Source organism: Alosa sapidissima, chromosome 8, assembly GCF_018492685.1.
Source record: "Alosa sapidissima isolate fAloSap1 chromosome 8, fAloSap1.pri, whole genome shotgun sequence".
Taxonomy (NCBI): Eukaryota; Metazoa; Chordata; class Actinopteri; order Clupeiformes; family Clupeidae; genus Alosa; species Alosa sapidissima.
Window position 1 is genome coordinate 24505955 of NC_055964.1, and position 16834 is coordinate 24522788.

Genomic DNA, 16834 nt, shown 5'->3' on the forward strand with positions numbered 1-16834 from the left:
ACAACAGTAACAATGGAGTTCAAGAGTGGTCTGTTTCTTGTTGGGATTGATATGATTGTTGCTATGAAGCTGGCTAGTTTTAGACAAAAACTCTATAATGCTTTTAAAATGTGAGCATAATGCATGAATGAGGTGGTAAATGGGACATTCTGGCTGATATATCATATGTCATTTGGATACAACATGTTATAGTATATATCTCCCACACAATCACATGATTAGAAATATCTTCAACCCCACACATTAGTTAATGTTGTCAACCAAAAACCTAGCCTGACGAGCCAGACCCATTAAAATGTAGGGTCTGGGCACTCACCATTGGCAGCTACTCAGTCCGAGGGGCGGGATAATCGGTTCTTTCAAATTCCCTCTGTACGCAATAGGACAGCGCTATGAGTCCCATGCGTTTTCCCACCAGCGGAGCTAGTTGGCTAGTTCAAACTTTTGCCAACTTAAAAAAGGTTTAACTTGTGTCACGCTGTTCGCCAACAGCAACATCCATCTTCTTTGTTTTCAAGTAGCAGGGAATTCAAGTCAAACCGTTGTAACTCTGCCATCAACCATTATGTTAAGCCCGCCTAACGTCTCTATACACGATTTGATTGGCCTGATAGAAGTTTAATTTTTCCAGCTCACAAGCCAACGGAGAGTTGCTAGACTAGCCCTGGCAGCAAATGTAATATGCTGCCACTTGGGTGCGTCTAGATTTCTAGGCTACCAAAAACCAAATTAGACCATCAAATGCTTTGGAAACATCAATAACAGAAAGACTATGTTATGTAGAGAGCAAACATGGCTGTGCCTGCCAGTGCCACTCTGGTATTTTAAATTATGAACCTCTTCAGCCTGCAAGTGCCAGCAAAGGCATATCTTATCTGTAAAATTGTCAAAGTATATTAAAACACATTACAACATTAAGAGAAAAAATTGGTGGAAAAAGGACAAAATCACCTTCACACAAGTACTTTCAGAGTCATAAATCATTAACTAAAGTTAAAGTTCACTGCTTATACCAGAAAGAATTTCATTGTGAGATAATGTCTATGTGTGCCATCAGCAATCAGCCTTCATTTCAGAGAACATCACCCTTTCTTCTGTAATCCTTGCGAGGAATGCTTTACTAGTCACGGCATGATCAAGGTGTGTGTGTGTGTGTGTGTGTGTGTGTGTGTGTGTGTGTGTGTGTGTGTCTGTCTGCATGTTTGTGTGCGAAAATATGTATATCTTATGTGATGACTTTTTTTCTGGATTAACTCTTGTGTATCTCAAACCTAAATGGAAATGTGCTGTTTGTGTTTCACTAATTCACCGATTGGGTTAAATGCAGAGACCAAATTTCCCTCACGGGATCAAAAAAGTATATATACTTATACTTAAATCCCTGTGTATATGTGTCCCTCTGTGCATGTATGAACTATTTCACATGTTGATCCAAATGTATACATTTGTGTAACTGAATTCTTGTCAGAAAGTTGTCGGAACTTGCCCTAGCTACATTAAGTCAACTTGCCCTAGTTACATTAAGATCATGGCTTCTCTTCCAAATTGGGTATGACTTTTGAGTTGTTAACTTGTTAAGAAGTACAGTTGTGCTCATAAGTTTACACACCCATGCTAAAGTTGACTAAAAAGAAGAATAAAAAAACCTTCTCTCATAGTATCCTGGATCCATGAAATAACTGGCCTTTAAAAATAAAAATCTGCTTGCCTTTATGGGAATTTAACATACTGTATGGGTGTGTATACATATGCCCCCTGTATTTTAAACTCTTTAAATCTCAATACAAATGTCAAGTTTTTGCCTGAAATTGCACTGTGCCTATTTACAAGGGCATTGTTCCCACCTCTTTTGGGGCCTACCATCAAATGTTGGACCTCTATAGAAAGCTGAGAACCTCTAGTTTTTGTAGGAATCAGTCAAAATAAATGTGTGATGTACTCACAAAGAGTTACAGAGGCTAGAATATAGTTTTTTCTTTCTGCCGGATTACAAGCATCTCTGAACTGACCACATTTCAGCCCTCTAGGTCACTTGATATCACTTAGAAACACAACTGAGCCCTAGCACCAGGTCTTGTGAAGTTGTGTGCAAAAGTAGATCAATATAGAATGAAAATATGAGTGCTTTAGACTATTATTTGCCAAGGTATGCTCATGCGTTTTGTAAAATGCCTATGGAAACTCCCCATAGGACTTTTTTTTATCCAAAATACATATTGACAATCAAATGCTTACTGCACATGAACCCCATTGTGTAGAAGCATAATCCTGGTCTCAAATGAAAGGTAACACTTTGAGGTTTCTTGTGAACTATTTAGATTGTATGTCAGGTGTTCTGATATAGACTGACTACACAAAATATGGAATAATTACAAAAAAGTCTCTATTTTTTGCATTTACTTTGTTGGTTCAATGAGTGTTTATAAGATAGACTATACATCTGTACAACTAATATTGGATAACACAACATGAAGATTCAATTTCTATGGATTCTTGTGAATATTTCAGTACCCAATTTGTTGCATCTACTTATTATCTACAGTCAGGGTAGCACCAAAAGCAGAGAGGGGGGGGGCAATTTTTGGAATCCCAAGAGTCAAAGCTTTGAAATGGTGTATAACATTACTATGCTACATAGCAATATGGTGCATACAATTGATTTAGAATGTTTGGGGGAGGTGGGGGAGGGGGTAACCGTCTCGCCGGTGGGACAATAAAAATTATGTGGTTTTAAGGAAAAGGAAGAACATTTATTTATTTACGATACATTATTCATTCACAAAGAAAATTGGTGTCCTTAAAGGTTGGATTTTTCCCTCATTATTTTAATTAAGGTATTAAGATCAATTTCCAAAAGATGATTTTTTTATTCCTCTTTTTAGTCAACTTTAACATGGGTGTGTAAACTTATGAACACAACTGTACCTACAGTACATGTCAAGTGCCTCATCATCACACATGTATGTCACATAGTTGACAATGGGCATGGGTAAATGAGCGGTAATGATATTCCGGCAAGTCGAGACATGGGACGGGGATTCCGGCACAAAACCACATTTTTAAAACATTCCCTTGATGTGGCAATACTGCCTGGATCTTTTTCTTTGGCAGCAGTAATTCTCAGATGTTGGTCAGTCAGACAAACTTACACGCTTCATGTTTTCAAACTTGTACGCTTTCATATTTGATTTAACTTGAAAAACCTCATCAACTTGACAGGGAGGGACGCAAGAAGCTTGATAAGGACTATTATTACAAGTAGCCCCTCTCAGGTAACTATGCAGTTGCACAAAAGAAGAATAAAGAAATGAGAGGTGGAATATTTGTCTATAGACCCTCTTCCCACTGCCACACGTGTGTTTGCTTAAATGTATCCAGGCACCACTTGTTATGTTGTTACAACATGCAAGGTTAATGAACATCTCTGACAGTACTGATGATGCAGGGAGAGTTTCTCTACAAAACTCTCAAAAGAAATGCACTTCGGGAATAAAAACAAAAAATGTCTTTAAATGGTTAAGGCCTCTTCAGCATCACACCAGGATGACAGTACATGGGACATTCAATTCTATAATAATTCAGCTTAAAGGGACACCAGGCAATGTGCTTAAGCACATTGCCTGGTGCGTTAAGCAAATTTGTCCTAAAAACAAGCAAATTTGTCTGCCAGTGCGTTGAGTAAATTTGTCTTCATAAGACTCCTTAAAATAAGTCAAGGTCTTCTTAAATTAAAGGAGAATTCCGGTGTGATATTAACCTAAAGTGTATTGAAACATGATACCGAGTGTGAACGTATGTCTCATAGCCCATCTCGGCTTGTCCCCTGCACTCCAAAATCTGGCGCTAGTTAGCCGATGCTACCAACAGCTTTTTCATTAGTGGTGCTTCGGCATCGGGCTAGCCATGCAAATAAATCACTGTTTTACACCCATTTACGAGGCTCAATGTATCTCCACACTTCATTGGTAGACTTCCGAGGGCCCTGACATTTAAAACGAGACATTGAGAACTTTGAAAAAGCACTGGTAGTTTACTTACAAGACGATTTATACAGACAGTATCTTCACGAAGTTTAGCGTTTGCAGCCATCTTGAATTTAGTCACGATAAGTCGAGCAACGAGTAAGAATGAACAGTTATGATAAGAGATCAGATTCCAAAAATAATTCAGTGGAAATGCATGGATTCCAGTTGCTGCTACTGGAAGAAAGGAAGCCTCGTAAATGGGTGTAAAACAGTGATTTATTTGCATGGCTAGCCCGATGCCGAAGCACCACTATTGAAAAAGCTGTTGGTAGCATCGGCTAACTAGCGCCAGATTTTGGAGTGCAGGGGACAAGCCGAGATGGGCTATGAGACATACGTTCACACTCGGTATCATGTTTCAATACACTTTAGGTCAATATCACACCGGAATTCTCCTTTAAGTCAAAATGATCTTATGGGAGAGCACTAGTAAGTCTTTCCATACTAAAAACAATACCAAATAGATTCTTTGATCTTAATAGAAGATTATTAACACTTGGTTAGAATTCATTTTTTGCAGTGTATCTCATGGAATAATTGTTTGGTATGTGTACATGTAAAGAGCTGAAGGAGAATGTGGCATGTTCATCCCAGAGCCATATAAAGGTAGAGTTGCGACAATGGGTGTTCAAAATTCGTTAAGGTCACGTGGTTCATGTAAACTTCAAAAAGTTCCCGGAAGTGATTGACAATGGATTAGAATGCATTAAATAAGTTACTGTTCAATGAGAGACAGAGCCACAATTTTGATTAATTGACAGACAATAAATGCATTGATATACAATATTTATAACACAGTGTAATTATTGTGTAAACTGTGTAGTTATCCTAGCATTACAACAATATTAAATTCCAGACCGTAGCCTGCTAAAAATCGGAAGGTGACCTTTTTTCTCGCTTTTACGTATGTGTCACTTAATATTAATTTCTGTACAAAACCAAGACGGGAGATTCTTTAGAAAACGCAATAGCACCCACCCCATAAGTATAGCCTAGGCCTATCTAAATTATCGTTATTAAAAAAATGACCTAGTACGTGACTCAAGAGCTGTAAACAGTGTTTTTGAGACTGCATGTTGCCTACAAAAACGCATGGAGATTTTAATTTTGCAACGAGAAACTGTAAGCTAGTCTAAGTCTAACATTAACTTGTTTGAGTTTTCTCCCCAACGTTTTCTGTTCTTCACTGATCTGAGATAATGAGCGAACTACCTTAAGTAGCTAGCGTCTCGGGAGAATACAGGGATTAAAAAATCGTTTGACTGAACTTTTTTCAGGCCATAAGTTATACGTTGTTCATATCTATCGATAGAGATAGCACCCCTTTTGCGGTCGTGACCTATTGATTTTTAATGTAAAAAAAGATGCAAACAGCAAAGTAAAGGGAGTATTCACCTTATTCACACGGCGGCCATTGTTTAAACCAAAACGAGGCTACAAGGGTACACTTACTATATAATTAATGCCACCTACAGGTGAATGCATAGAACATAACAATCCGTTTGTGTTCCCTGTAGCCTCGTTTTAGCCGCCAATGGCCGCCATGTGAATAAGGCGAATTGGAATTGTTTTTGATTGAGACTGAGTTTTCCTGATGAACAAAACAATATTTCAGTACCATCCCTGACCATTGCTGACAAGCCATTGCCGTTCTTTTCTACTGCAGCAATATTGTAGAAGGGCTTTAACTACACTCTTATTTAATTACTTCAGGCCAAAAGGGGAGATTTTTTTCTTTTCTTGTTAATATGCAATTCAACACCAAGTAAAATCTATAAAATCAAGTTTGCAAGACTTCCCATTTCCTCATCAAAGTAATGAATCAGAACATTCGAGATATTGTTAATATTTCCATTTGTTGCCTCATCCGCATTTAATGAAAACGTGGTAATTTTGAGTTTTACAGACAACTCAGATTTCCAATGAGCAGCAATACTGTGTGTGCTCATGCAGGAGGTCTGCACATTTAATAACGACAATCTGGAGAGGACGCTTTTGTCTTCAGCATCAGATTGTATAGGGTTGACAAGAGGTTGCGATATGGTGAGGGACAGGTCGTGTTGCGCTATGAAAGAACATGCGTAGCCTACTTTCTGAGCGCAAAAACGGTCAGCCATAGATAAACGTAGTTTGTAGTTCTCCCCCGTTTCCAACAGTCGCCCATCTCCATTTATTTTTTAACTTATGACACCTGTGCCTTACTTTAGCAACAACGCATCCATGACAGCTAGTGGCCTTGCCAAATAGAGGCACACAAATCATGACGCTAATATGCGAGGTTCTGGTTGGCTACTGGTCATGGTTTTGTGCTATAAATTAATAATATTTTATAGCAATGTTTAAAGTTGACTATTTTAATTGCATGGTTATTTTTTGTCAACATACACACACAACCTACTGTCGTTAAATGTGAAGGCCTAAGCAAAATAGGCTACAAGGCTGTCTGTGCGTCACAAACACGACAGACCCTCTTACTTAACAGTTTGCGATAATGACGGTATTATTATTTTATGTTAACATGCTCAGTCAAAATCTTCCGCAAAACCTACCGCAAATTGTGAAAAACATTGCTGTACATGTCATAACATATTGGATAATAAATTGCATAGGCTACGGTTTATATTACGCTTATATTTATATACGCTTTACACATATTATTAGTTGCATTGATTAAAAACTGTAACAATAATAGGTTACATCGGGTGGCATAGCAGGCTGTCTGTTCAAGTCATAGCGACACCCAAAATGAATGACCTCCCCTGACAAGAGTTTGCAAGAAATTGTCTACATCGATGCATGGAAAGAACACAGCCTACGCCTCTTCTCCGAATTCACACATAGAGCTCACAATGTATCATATCCAAAAAAGTTAAACGGATTGGCCAACCTCATCAGATGTCTCGATTGTGTCACTATAATCCAACTTTTAGACCGTTAGTCCTCCAGACGTGTTCTTTTTTTAAGCAAACGCCCCAGGCCAATGAGACAAGCGTGTAGCTACAACATAAACAAAGCGAAACTCATGGCTTACGTATCTTCTTGAGCGGTCACTGATTGAGACACTATTAGGTTTTTAAACATTTACCATCACACACATTAATTCATCGGACCTAATATTTGTAGTTGCCTTAAAAAAGGAAAAGAAAAGGTGATAGTCCCCCCCCTCCTATTTTTTTCCTCATCAGATCTGCATCAATCTCAAATATGCATTTCTAAAATCAAATTGACGGAAATCCGTCCTACGATGGAGAACTTTAATCCTTGAGAATAAAAAAAAAGTTTAAACGTTTTCTAACATCTCTCCAGTGTAATGGTTGGCATGTTAAGTTAACCGTAGAATTACCTACACAGTAACCCCATGGTAATGCGATGCGAGTGATCATAATAACATATAAAACGTGATAGTCCTTGATAAATAATATGAACTCATAAACAACAGCATTTTGTCACCGTTTGTCATTCACCGTGCTGTGAATACAGCATTAAGATGCTAGGGTAAAGAATTGAGATTCAGAGAACCTGCATGGTTGTACTCATCTTGTCAGAAAATGGCAATTTGATCAGTGATCATGCATCATATCAGCGCAAGCTTGGTTTGAAACTGGTTTCTGGGGATGGGGTTTACACGATCCTTCAGTGGGCTGCTGTGTTGCAGCTCCCTCAAATCTATATAGGTTCTCATGCATATTAGGCTAGCTTTTGCCAATGAAAATGAATGCAACATAAAAAAAAAAACAGTAGGCTACTGCTCCTAACTGAAGAAACGTTACTGTAAGGACATCATTATTATCATTGTATAATGAGCAGAAATATTGTTGTGCTGAGTTCTAAGAACAGAGAGTTCAAGTTAAATGTTGTTGTGCTGAGTTCTAAGAACAGAGAGTACAAGTTAAGCGTGCACCCAGACAGGAACTGCACCCTGTGTGTGTGTGTGTGTGGGTGAGATAAGAGTATTGTATGTCACAATGAAGTCGCTATGTCTTGCTTCCTATTTTCTGTGTGCATCTGTACAATAAAAGACACAGATTTTGGGCTGCAGAGTCAGAGACGAATGGTGTGAGGAATTCTTCCTTACATTAGCAGGCTATCCTCTTGGTACCAGAGTTTGTGGGCAAAGCCATACTACGTGTTGTGGTTCTTGTATCTATATGTTGGGGTTAAATTCCCTGGCAGTTACCAACAATGTTAACAACAAACTCAGCTTCACTGCTGCAAACAAAGCTGGCTATATGCTTCGCCATATAACGAACCAGCTAGCCTTGTGATAACAAAATCTTTACCTTTTGTTTAGTCCACTGAAAGTTATCCACATATGAAACGATTAAATACACAGTTATGGAGGAATTGTTTTGGGGAAGCAGTTGCATATCCCACTTTTGCTGCCTTTAAGCCACTTAAATCCATAGCCTAGATGAGCATTGCGCATACGTTACTTGACGTGATGGTGAAGCTAAATGCCCAAGAAACGTCACGTCATAAAAGTTGTAGGCCTACTAAACGCAAAAACTTAATGACGGCTTGTACGTGGTGGTGTAGTGCTGCCTAATTGAAATGGGATAGGCGGGTTATCTTATATTCGGCTATTACGTGTGGCACATTTATTGGGCTTTTAGCCTCTTTTAATTTATTTGATGAGGAACTGATAAAGACTGAGCAGCAGAAAAGTCATAGTCGATACATAAATCGTTTATTATTATAATTAGGCTATTGATAGCCTACTATTACTTTACTACTATTACTGTTATTATTATTCGGATAAGGCAAAGGAATGTAAATCTGAGTCTGAAATGTTGGCTACAAACAGTCTATACTGCTGTAACTGCACTGCTGCTATTATTAATTGTTAACTTCCGGGAACTATTTGAGGCTTCCGTTAGCTGCCATTGTTGGAAAAAAATGGAACATTAGTTGTCGCAACTCTACCTTTATATGGCTCTGGTTCATCCTATTAGCTATTAGCTGACACAGCAGAATTCTCTGAATTCTCTCTCAAAAGGAAGCACTTTCACTAGGACGCCTTAAAAGGCAGAAGACCATATAAGAGAATGTTTTATCTACATCCGATCCTGCCTGTATTCAAAGCAATTCACATCCTGTTTATGGAGGGTGGCAAAACACCCACTGCTTCCTTGAACAATAATCATTTACCAAGGAAATCACAACATTGAGCAACACGCATGGTCCATGTGTTGACGTGAAAGCGGTTGATTCATTCACGTTGGCCAGAAGCCCCAGAAGCATTCAATCGTGGCATTCTTATGATCTGTCTTTACCATAATGACAAACTTTTTTTTTAGTTTTAGAATTTATGTTACAAATAAAAGGTGCTTGGCTGAAGCACCTTTTCCAGTGATTACATGCCCAAGTCATATTGGGTAAGATACAACAAGCTCTTTTTCTGTTTCTCTGTAAATCCTCTCATGCTCTGTAAGGTTGGAGGAGGACTGTCTGTGGACAGCCATTTTCTGGTCTCTCTAGAGATATTTAATTGGGTTCAAGTCAGGGCAAGAACATTCCGAAGTCAGTGCTGTGTTGTCTCACCTTTGGGATGGTATGACCTGGTAATGAGAGGTTCCTCTAGACATGACACTTACATTGAGGACAAACGGATCAATCTTGGTTTCATCAGGGAATCCTGTGTCGCCCCCACCGGAGAGTTCCTTAGGGGCTTTTTCGAGTGGGGTTTTTAGGATTTTTCACTGAAGAAAAACTTCTAAAGTGTAATGTTTCAGTGATAGTTGTCCTCTGGAAGCCACTCTAATCTCCACACTCTCTGGAGCTCAGCTAGAGTCACCAGTGGGTTCATGGTCACCCTTTTCCCCGATTTCTCAGTTTAGCCAGGTGGCCAGCCCTCACATGGCTCCTGGTTGTTCTCATTTTCCCCCCATTTAATGATTTAATAATTCCCCCATTAATAATTAAAATAACTAAGGAACCTTCACAGCAGCTAACATTTTTTTTGTTGAATTTCTCAGATTTGTCCAACATAATCATCTTCAAACATATTTACCGTCACTGTAGAAATGTGGTAGAAGCTATGTTGCTTAGCTATGGATAAAAAAACGTCTATTCATTAAATATATTTCCAGATTCCATTCAGATGGATATGTATAGATACCACGTAGGGATGTCCCGATCCGATATTTGCAAAAAATGCATATCAATATGGGATCGGCCTGCACGGGAAAATCCCGATCCGGACTCCCGATCCAGTTTGTTTTCAAAACTCCGGTCCGTGTTTTCCAGCGCACCGATGTAGGTAATCCATTCCAGTTTTTTTCAGCTTTCCCCCCAAAATGGGTCCGCGTTTTTCAACACACCTAGCGACCTGTCCAGCATCCCACTTGTCTGTGCATGTCCCACTAAGAATTTCAAGTTATCGAGCAAACATTTCATGTCACAGTTGAATTAATATAGCCTAATGTTAACCGCGACCGCGAGTGTCCGCGAGACCCTCTTACATTATTAAGGCTCTTATGCATGTTGCTGCTGACAGCTTTGCCTGTCTAACTAATGTTATCTCCGCGATTTAAGATTGTTTGTGTAATGTTTAGGCACAGCACGCACTTTAATTTCCCTATTTTTACAATCGGCTAGCCTAACAAACGCAATTCATTTCAAAAAGCAACCTGGTCAATCGCTAACAACTAAGTGCACCTAGGCCTACAACTACACATCCAAAAGGGTAGAAGCTTCCAGTAGGCTATCATAGCTTTTTTTACCGTTTAGTCTGTGCATCGGCGCAGCCTACGACGATGTGAATTAGTGACAGCTGTTGTCGTGGTAAATTTAAGCTCCTGTCTCTCAATAGTGTAGATAGGCCTACTTGCTATGTTGCTTGATTTTCTGTAATAAATGCAGCCTGTAGCCTAGGTTACTTCAGCAAACCCAGACCAGTTGTGGCATCAGTTTCGCTTTTAAAACGGAACAGTGAGAGGCTTTTCAGCGCAGACTCACATCATTGATAAGCACAGGAGCAGGCTGACACCTGAGCATGTTGAAATGATCACCTTTGTGAAGAAGAATCTCCCCATCATGCTCAGACTGCAGCCAGGGCAAACAGTAGAAATTGAAGTATGGAGATGGAGCAGTAAAGTGTGGAGGAGATAGCAATACTGTAGAAGGCGTGACAGTTATTTGGGTTGTTATAGCCAATTCAGTGAGTGTGTGGTAATTTGACTATTTTTTACTCAGGTTTTGTGTGTGTTGCTTTGATATATACTTTTATATTGTTTACACTGATGGCTTTTTTAAGCCTTGGTTTACACTCTTGAGCAGAGCACTGATGCCAATTCAGTTTGTGTGGTTAATTGACTATTCATTTTCTACCCAGCTTTTCTGTGTGTTTTGCTTTTTTTATACTGATGGCTTTTTAAGCCTTGGTTTACACTCTTGTTGTTCAAGAGCAGAGCACTGATGCCAATTCAGTTTGTGTGGTTAATTGACTATTTATTATTTTGTGTTTATTTAACCCTGTTAAGAATAAAATAATAAAATAATAAAATAACAGGTCAGCTTCTCATTACCAACCATTGTGGATTATTCAAAATAACCTAATTAAGTTGGCTAGTTGTTCTTAAGAGTAAAACCCTTTTCAACATGAGTATAACAACAAAATAAGTAAATATATTTAGTCTTTAATACATGCTTGGATCGGCCGGTATCGGTATTGGCCGATGCTAAAAGCTACAATATCGGTATCGGATCGGAAGTGCAAAAAGCTGGATCGGGACATCCCTAGATACCAGGCCACCAAAGTGCACGTGCAAGAACAAACAAAAATGTCAAACTATTGCCAGCAACAAGGTGATTATTAATATATATTTAAAAAGGGGAGGCCTGTGCCCCGGAAATCACTCAATCGCGTTTTCAGTCGGAATGTGTGATCATTGGCCCAAGCTGCCAAGGTGAAAGGTTCCCTCCCATTCTTGCACGTCTGCCAACTTTAAATGACCAACAATAAATGACTAGATAGACCAAGAAATGATCTGCGTAAGCTGGAATTATCATCAACTACCATGCCAACTTTAACAAAAAGATGAGGCCTGTTTTGTTAACATGTTTAAATAAGAAGTATAAGTATATATACTCTTTTGATCCCGTGAGGGAAATTTGGTCTCTGCATTTATCCCAATCCGTGAATTAGTGAAACAAACTCAGCACACAGTGAACACACAATGAGGAGAAGCACACACTAATCCCGGCGCAGTGAGCTGCCTGCAACAACAGCGGCGCTCGGGGAGCAGTGAGGGGTTAGGTGCCTTGCTCAAGGGCACTTCAGCCGTGCCTACTGGTCGGGGTTCGAACCGGCAACCCACCGGTTACAAGTCCGAATTAATTACATACTCTGTGATTAATTAATCTAAATTAATCGCATATATAATTTTTGCTGTGAAAGTATTTTAAATATTTAAATTGAAATGAATCATTGAATAATCAGCATTAGTGACATTAAAGTTCAAAAACTCTTTATTATTATTTTCACGGTTCAAATAATGGCCATAATAATCTATGATATGACCTAATATGCTGAGGAAATAAATTCAAAAGTGCTTCGAGAAGTTTTTTTTTCCACATACAAGGCATTTCAGGCCACAGATATAACCTAGGGGACACAATGAAAATAAATTAACACTCCCCTCAATGTCAACACTATTTCTTTGCATTGATGTGCGACTTTAGAGTTGACGAACTCCGGTGATATGCAAATTCCTTGCTGCAGATATTGCAGAGGACTTTTTTTTTTAATCAACACCTTATTTTTATAAACACCATCAGGCCGTTTTTTAAAAGTAAATGTTCCATTCAATGCTCTAGGCAGCACATTTTCTTCTCTCTCCTTTATTTTACAGTCTAATGGTTACTGACTAGAACGGCTCGGGGTCAAAGGTCATACGGAATCGATTAATCTGCACAATTTTTTTTAATCAGTTATTTTTCTCAAATTAATTAATCAACATTAATCAGTTATTTTGACAGCCCTAATTTTTAGGCTTTAGTATCAGTCAACGTTCTCTGCAATTTGTGTGTAACAATGGTCTGTTTATTTTAGCCTAAGAGGTGGTGCTGCCACATCATCATCTGTGACATATCTGCACAGCAAAAGGAATATACAGTGGGCAGTGCTTCGACTTGGCCAGCTTCACTCGCGGTCCGTGTACGGGATCACGCGACTTTAATTTGTATTTTTCCAGTGATGCTGCAACGACGCTGCAACAACCCAAACAACCGGTAGATGTCTCAAGTGAGCAGGGTGTCTTGTAAAAAGAAATGGAGCCTGGAAAACCCTACACAGACTTCACTACAGACTTTAGCAGACTGGTTTAGAAATAATTTAACAGCCAGAAATATGCCTGCCCTGCCCTAATAAAGCAATATTTAGTTAACTGCGAGTGAATCCCGTTTGCAGCCGTACAAGAAACGCAGGACAAATTAAACATTCTGGTTTTCTCTGAGTGCAACGATGATAGACAGACATCATTTGGACAAAATATAGAGCATATTAAAGGAGAATTCCGGTGTGATATTGACCTAAAGTGTGTTGAAACATGATACCGAGTGTGAACGTATGTCTCATAGCCCATCTCGGCTTGTCCCCTGCACTCCAAAATCTGGCGCTAGTTAGCCGATGCTACCAACAGCTTTTTTAATGGTGGTGCTTCGGCATCGGGCTAGCCATGCAAATAAATCACTGTTTTACACCATTTACGAGGCTCAATGTATCTCCACACTTCATTGGTAGACTTCCAAGGGCCCTGACATTTAAAACGAGACATTGAGAACTTTGAAAAAGCACTGGTAGTTTACTTACAAGACGATTTATACAGACAGTATCTTCACGAAGTTTAGCGTTTGCTATCTTGAATTTAGTCACGATAAGTCGAGCGACGAGTAAGAATGAACAGGTATGTTAAGGGATCAGATTCCAAAAATAATTGCATGGAAATGCATGGATTCCAGTTTCTTCCAGTAGCAGCAACTGGAATCCATGACCTATTCACAAACCATTTTGCCGTGTTTTGATGCAGATACAGGAGCTTCCAATCGTGAGGAAGCAATTTTGCATTGTAGGCATAACTAACATGCAATAACGCCACCAACAACAACCAAAACCAGGCTAATCATTGTCAACATGAAAATTAAATGTAACATTATTGTGAATCAAATTAAAATGTTCTCTTTTGCAAACGTAGGCATAGTAATAGAATCATTTAATAATGTTACAAAGATACTACATCAATCCGTATGTTTCATTAGGCTACTAGGCCATTTGTTTAGCCTTACTCTTGATTCATTTAAGCTAGGCCTTTTTATTCAGGGGCCGTATTCACAAAGAATTTTAAGGCTAAAAGTAGCTCCTAACTGGCGAATTTAGGAGCAACTCCTAAAAATAATGGGCGTGTCACTCCTAACTTTAGGACTCCTAATTTTTTTCACAAAAAGTAATTCACAAAGCATTTAAGACCTAAAAGCAGCACCTAAGTCTGGAACAGCTTAAATAAGTCGAGATGACTCCTAACTCACTAAGACCTCATAAACAGCTTTTTGTGGCATTTTACGTTGCGATGTTTTGAAATGCGTAGCCTATGCAGCAACAGGAGCTTCCAATCGCGAGGGAACAACAACAATTTTGTATTCATAAAAGGGATGCAATAACGCCACCAACAATAACCAAAACAACTCATTGTTAACATGTAAATTAAATGTAACGTTTCATTGTGAATCAAATTAAAATGTTCTCTTTGCAAACGTAGCCTAGGCATATGGTGACAGATTAATTTAATGATGTTGCAAAGGTACTGCATCAATCCATAGGCCTATGTTTCATTAGGATACTAGGCTATTTGTTTTGCCTTACTCTTTATTCATTTAGGCTAGGCCTTTTTATTCAGTTATTAATCATCTTCCGTCCTTCGCACTACTTGTGTAGCGCACGCATTCTCCGACCTGTCAACTGTCACTCATCATCGGAAGGGAGGTGTTTGGAATCATTCCCGCGTTACAATCATCAGCCAATCAAGGTGGTCACTTCAGTCAAGCTCGTGCATGAGTAATGACGTCATCCATAGCAACGAAGACTCACTCCTACTGTAGTTTAAGAGTTGTCTGAAAGGCTTTGTGAATAACTTTTAAGAGAAAACTCCAAGCTAAAATCTTTTAGTGCGATTTAGGAGTAGCCTACTCCTAGTGGTAAGATAAAAGCCTTTGTGAATAGCCTACGGCCCAGTTATTCATCATCTTCCGTCCTTGTGTATAGCGCACGCATTCTAAGACCTGTCACCTGTCACTCATCATCGTAAGGGAGGTGTTTGGAATCATGCCCGCGTTACAATCATCAGCCAATCAGCCAATCAAGGTGGTCCCGCTTGCCCATTTACACAAATTAATGGTCGAATATTACTGATGATCATTGTTATTTAAGAACATGCAGTGTGCGTAGGGACCGAGGTGAAGTTTGATATTTGATATTCGACAGATATTCAATTATTTTTAATGCAGCTGGTTTCACCCCGTGTTTGCAGACAATGTACAAACAGATGACCTGTCTACTTGCTCCCAGCCGACCTACTTAGGGACCATCTATAAAGTACCTTCTGAATTACCTTCATAGTCTTTTTTGTCAATAGCTTTGACATCACAGTTGTTGGCACAGAACTGGAGACTCTCACTACCACTGCTGAGAAGAGGACACTGAGCAGACTTGACTCTATAATGGACAATTACAATCACCCCCTGCACCCAGTCTTTGACAACCAGAGAAGCGCATTCAGCTACAGATTCCGTGCCATCCCATGCAAGACAGACAGGCTACGGAGGTCCTTTGTCCCCAGGGCCATCCAGTTGTTCAACACCACACAGAAGGACACCCAGAAAGAGATCATCATAGGTGACTGGACTGCATAATCAACCTTTCCACACCTGCACACTCATCTGCACATAGTGACACTTTGAGACACCTGACACTTGAACACTTTTTCCAGTTATTGACTCTTTTTAGCTGCTCTTGCTATGTACCACTCAGCTATGGCACATGTGATGAACCACTATTTTCTTCTCATCACAACCACAGCTGTGTGTGTGTGTGTGTGTGTGTGTGTGTGTGTGAGAGATCTGACTTTGGCAAGATGTATGTAAGCGTGTGCTGTATGGTGAACATATGTGCAATGATGTGTGTAATGTCTTTCTGTTTTTCTATTCTGTATTTATGTATGTATGCTACTGGACACCTTAATTTCCCTCGGGATAAATAAATGATACTCTACTCTACTCTACTCTACTCTACATCATGTGACCTAGTGACTCCAAACCAATGCAGAATAGTTATCCTATATGGGACTCATCAGACACACCTCTTTTTATAGCGACTGTATGCACGCTGTATTTTATATGAATTTTTAAAAGAAAATACATTATTTCATATAAGAAACAGATTCCTTTTTTTCCAATACCTCCCAAGCCATATGTCCTAGTGACTCCAAACCAATGCAGAATAGTTATCCTTTATGAGACTCATCAGACGCACCTCTTTTTATAGTCACTGTATGCACACTGTATTTTATATGAATATTTTAAAGAAAATACATTATTTCCCTTAAGGAATTGTCTCCTTTTTTCAATACCTCCCAACTCGTGTGACCTGGGGACTCCAAACCAATGCAGAATAGTTATTTTATATGGGACTCATCAGACACACCTTTTTTATAGCGACTGTATGCACGCTAGGGCTGAACGATTTATTGCATTTGCGATAATATCTCGATATGATGAAACACGATTTTCAAACCGCAAAGGCTGCGATTTGTAATATG

General features: G+C 39.2%; 1 protein-coding gene and 2 long non-coding RNA genes across 3 annotated transcripts in view; 1 reads left to right on the forward strand and 2 right to left on the reverse strand.

Moving 5' to 3' along the window:
• mthfd2l (methylenetetrahydrofolate dehydrogenase (NADP+ dependent) 2 like) overlaps positions 1-16834 on the reverse strand; it is a 42460-nt gene that overhangs the window by 5065 nt on the left and 20561 nt on the right. The window lies entirely within an intron of this gene.
• LOC121716043 lies at positions 80-11288 on the reverse strand. Its single transcript, XR_006033739.1, has 3 exons — positions 10701-11288; positions 1647-1651; positions 80-92 (listed from the first exon to the last, which is right to left on the reverse strand). It is a non-coding gene; the product is annotated as an uncharacterized LOC121716043 (long non-coding RNA).
• On the forward strand, positions 3226-14932 carry LOC121716044. Its single transcript, XR_006033740.1, has 3 exons — positions 3226-3603; positions 11220-11228; positions 14918-14932. It is a non-coding gene; the product is annotated as an uncharacterized LOC121716044 (long non-coding RNA).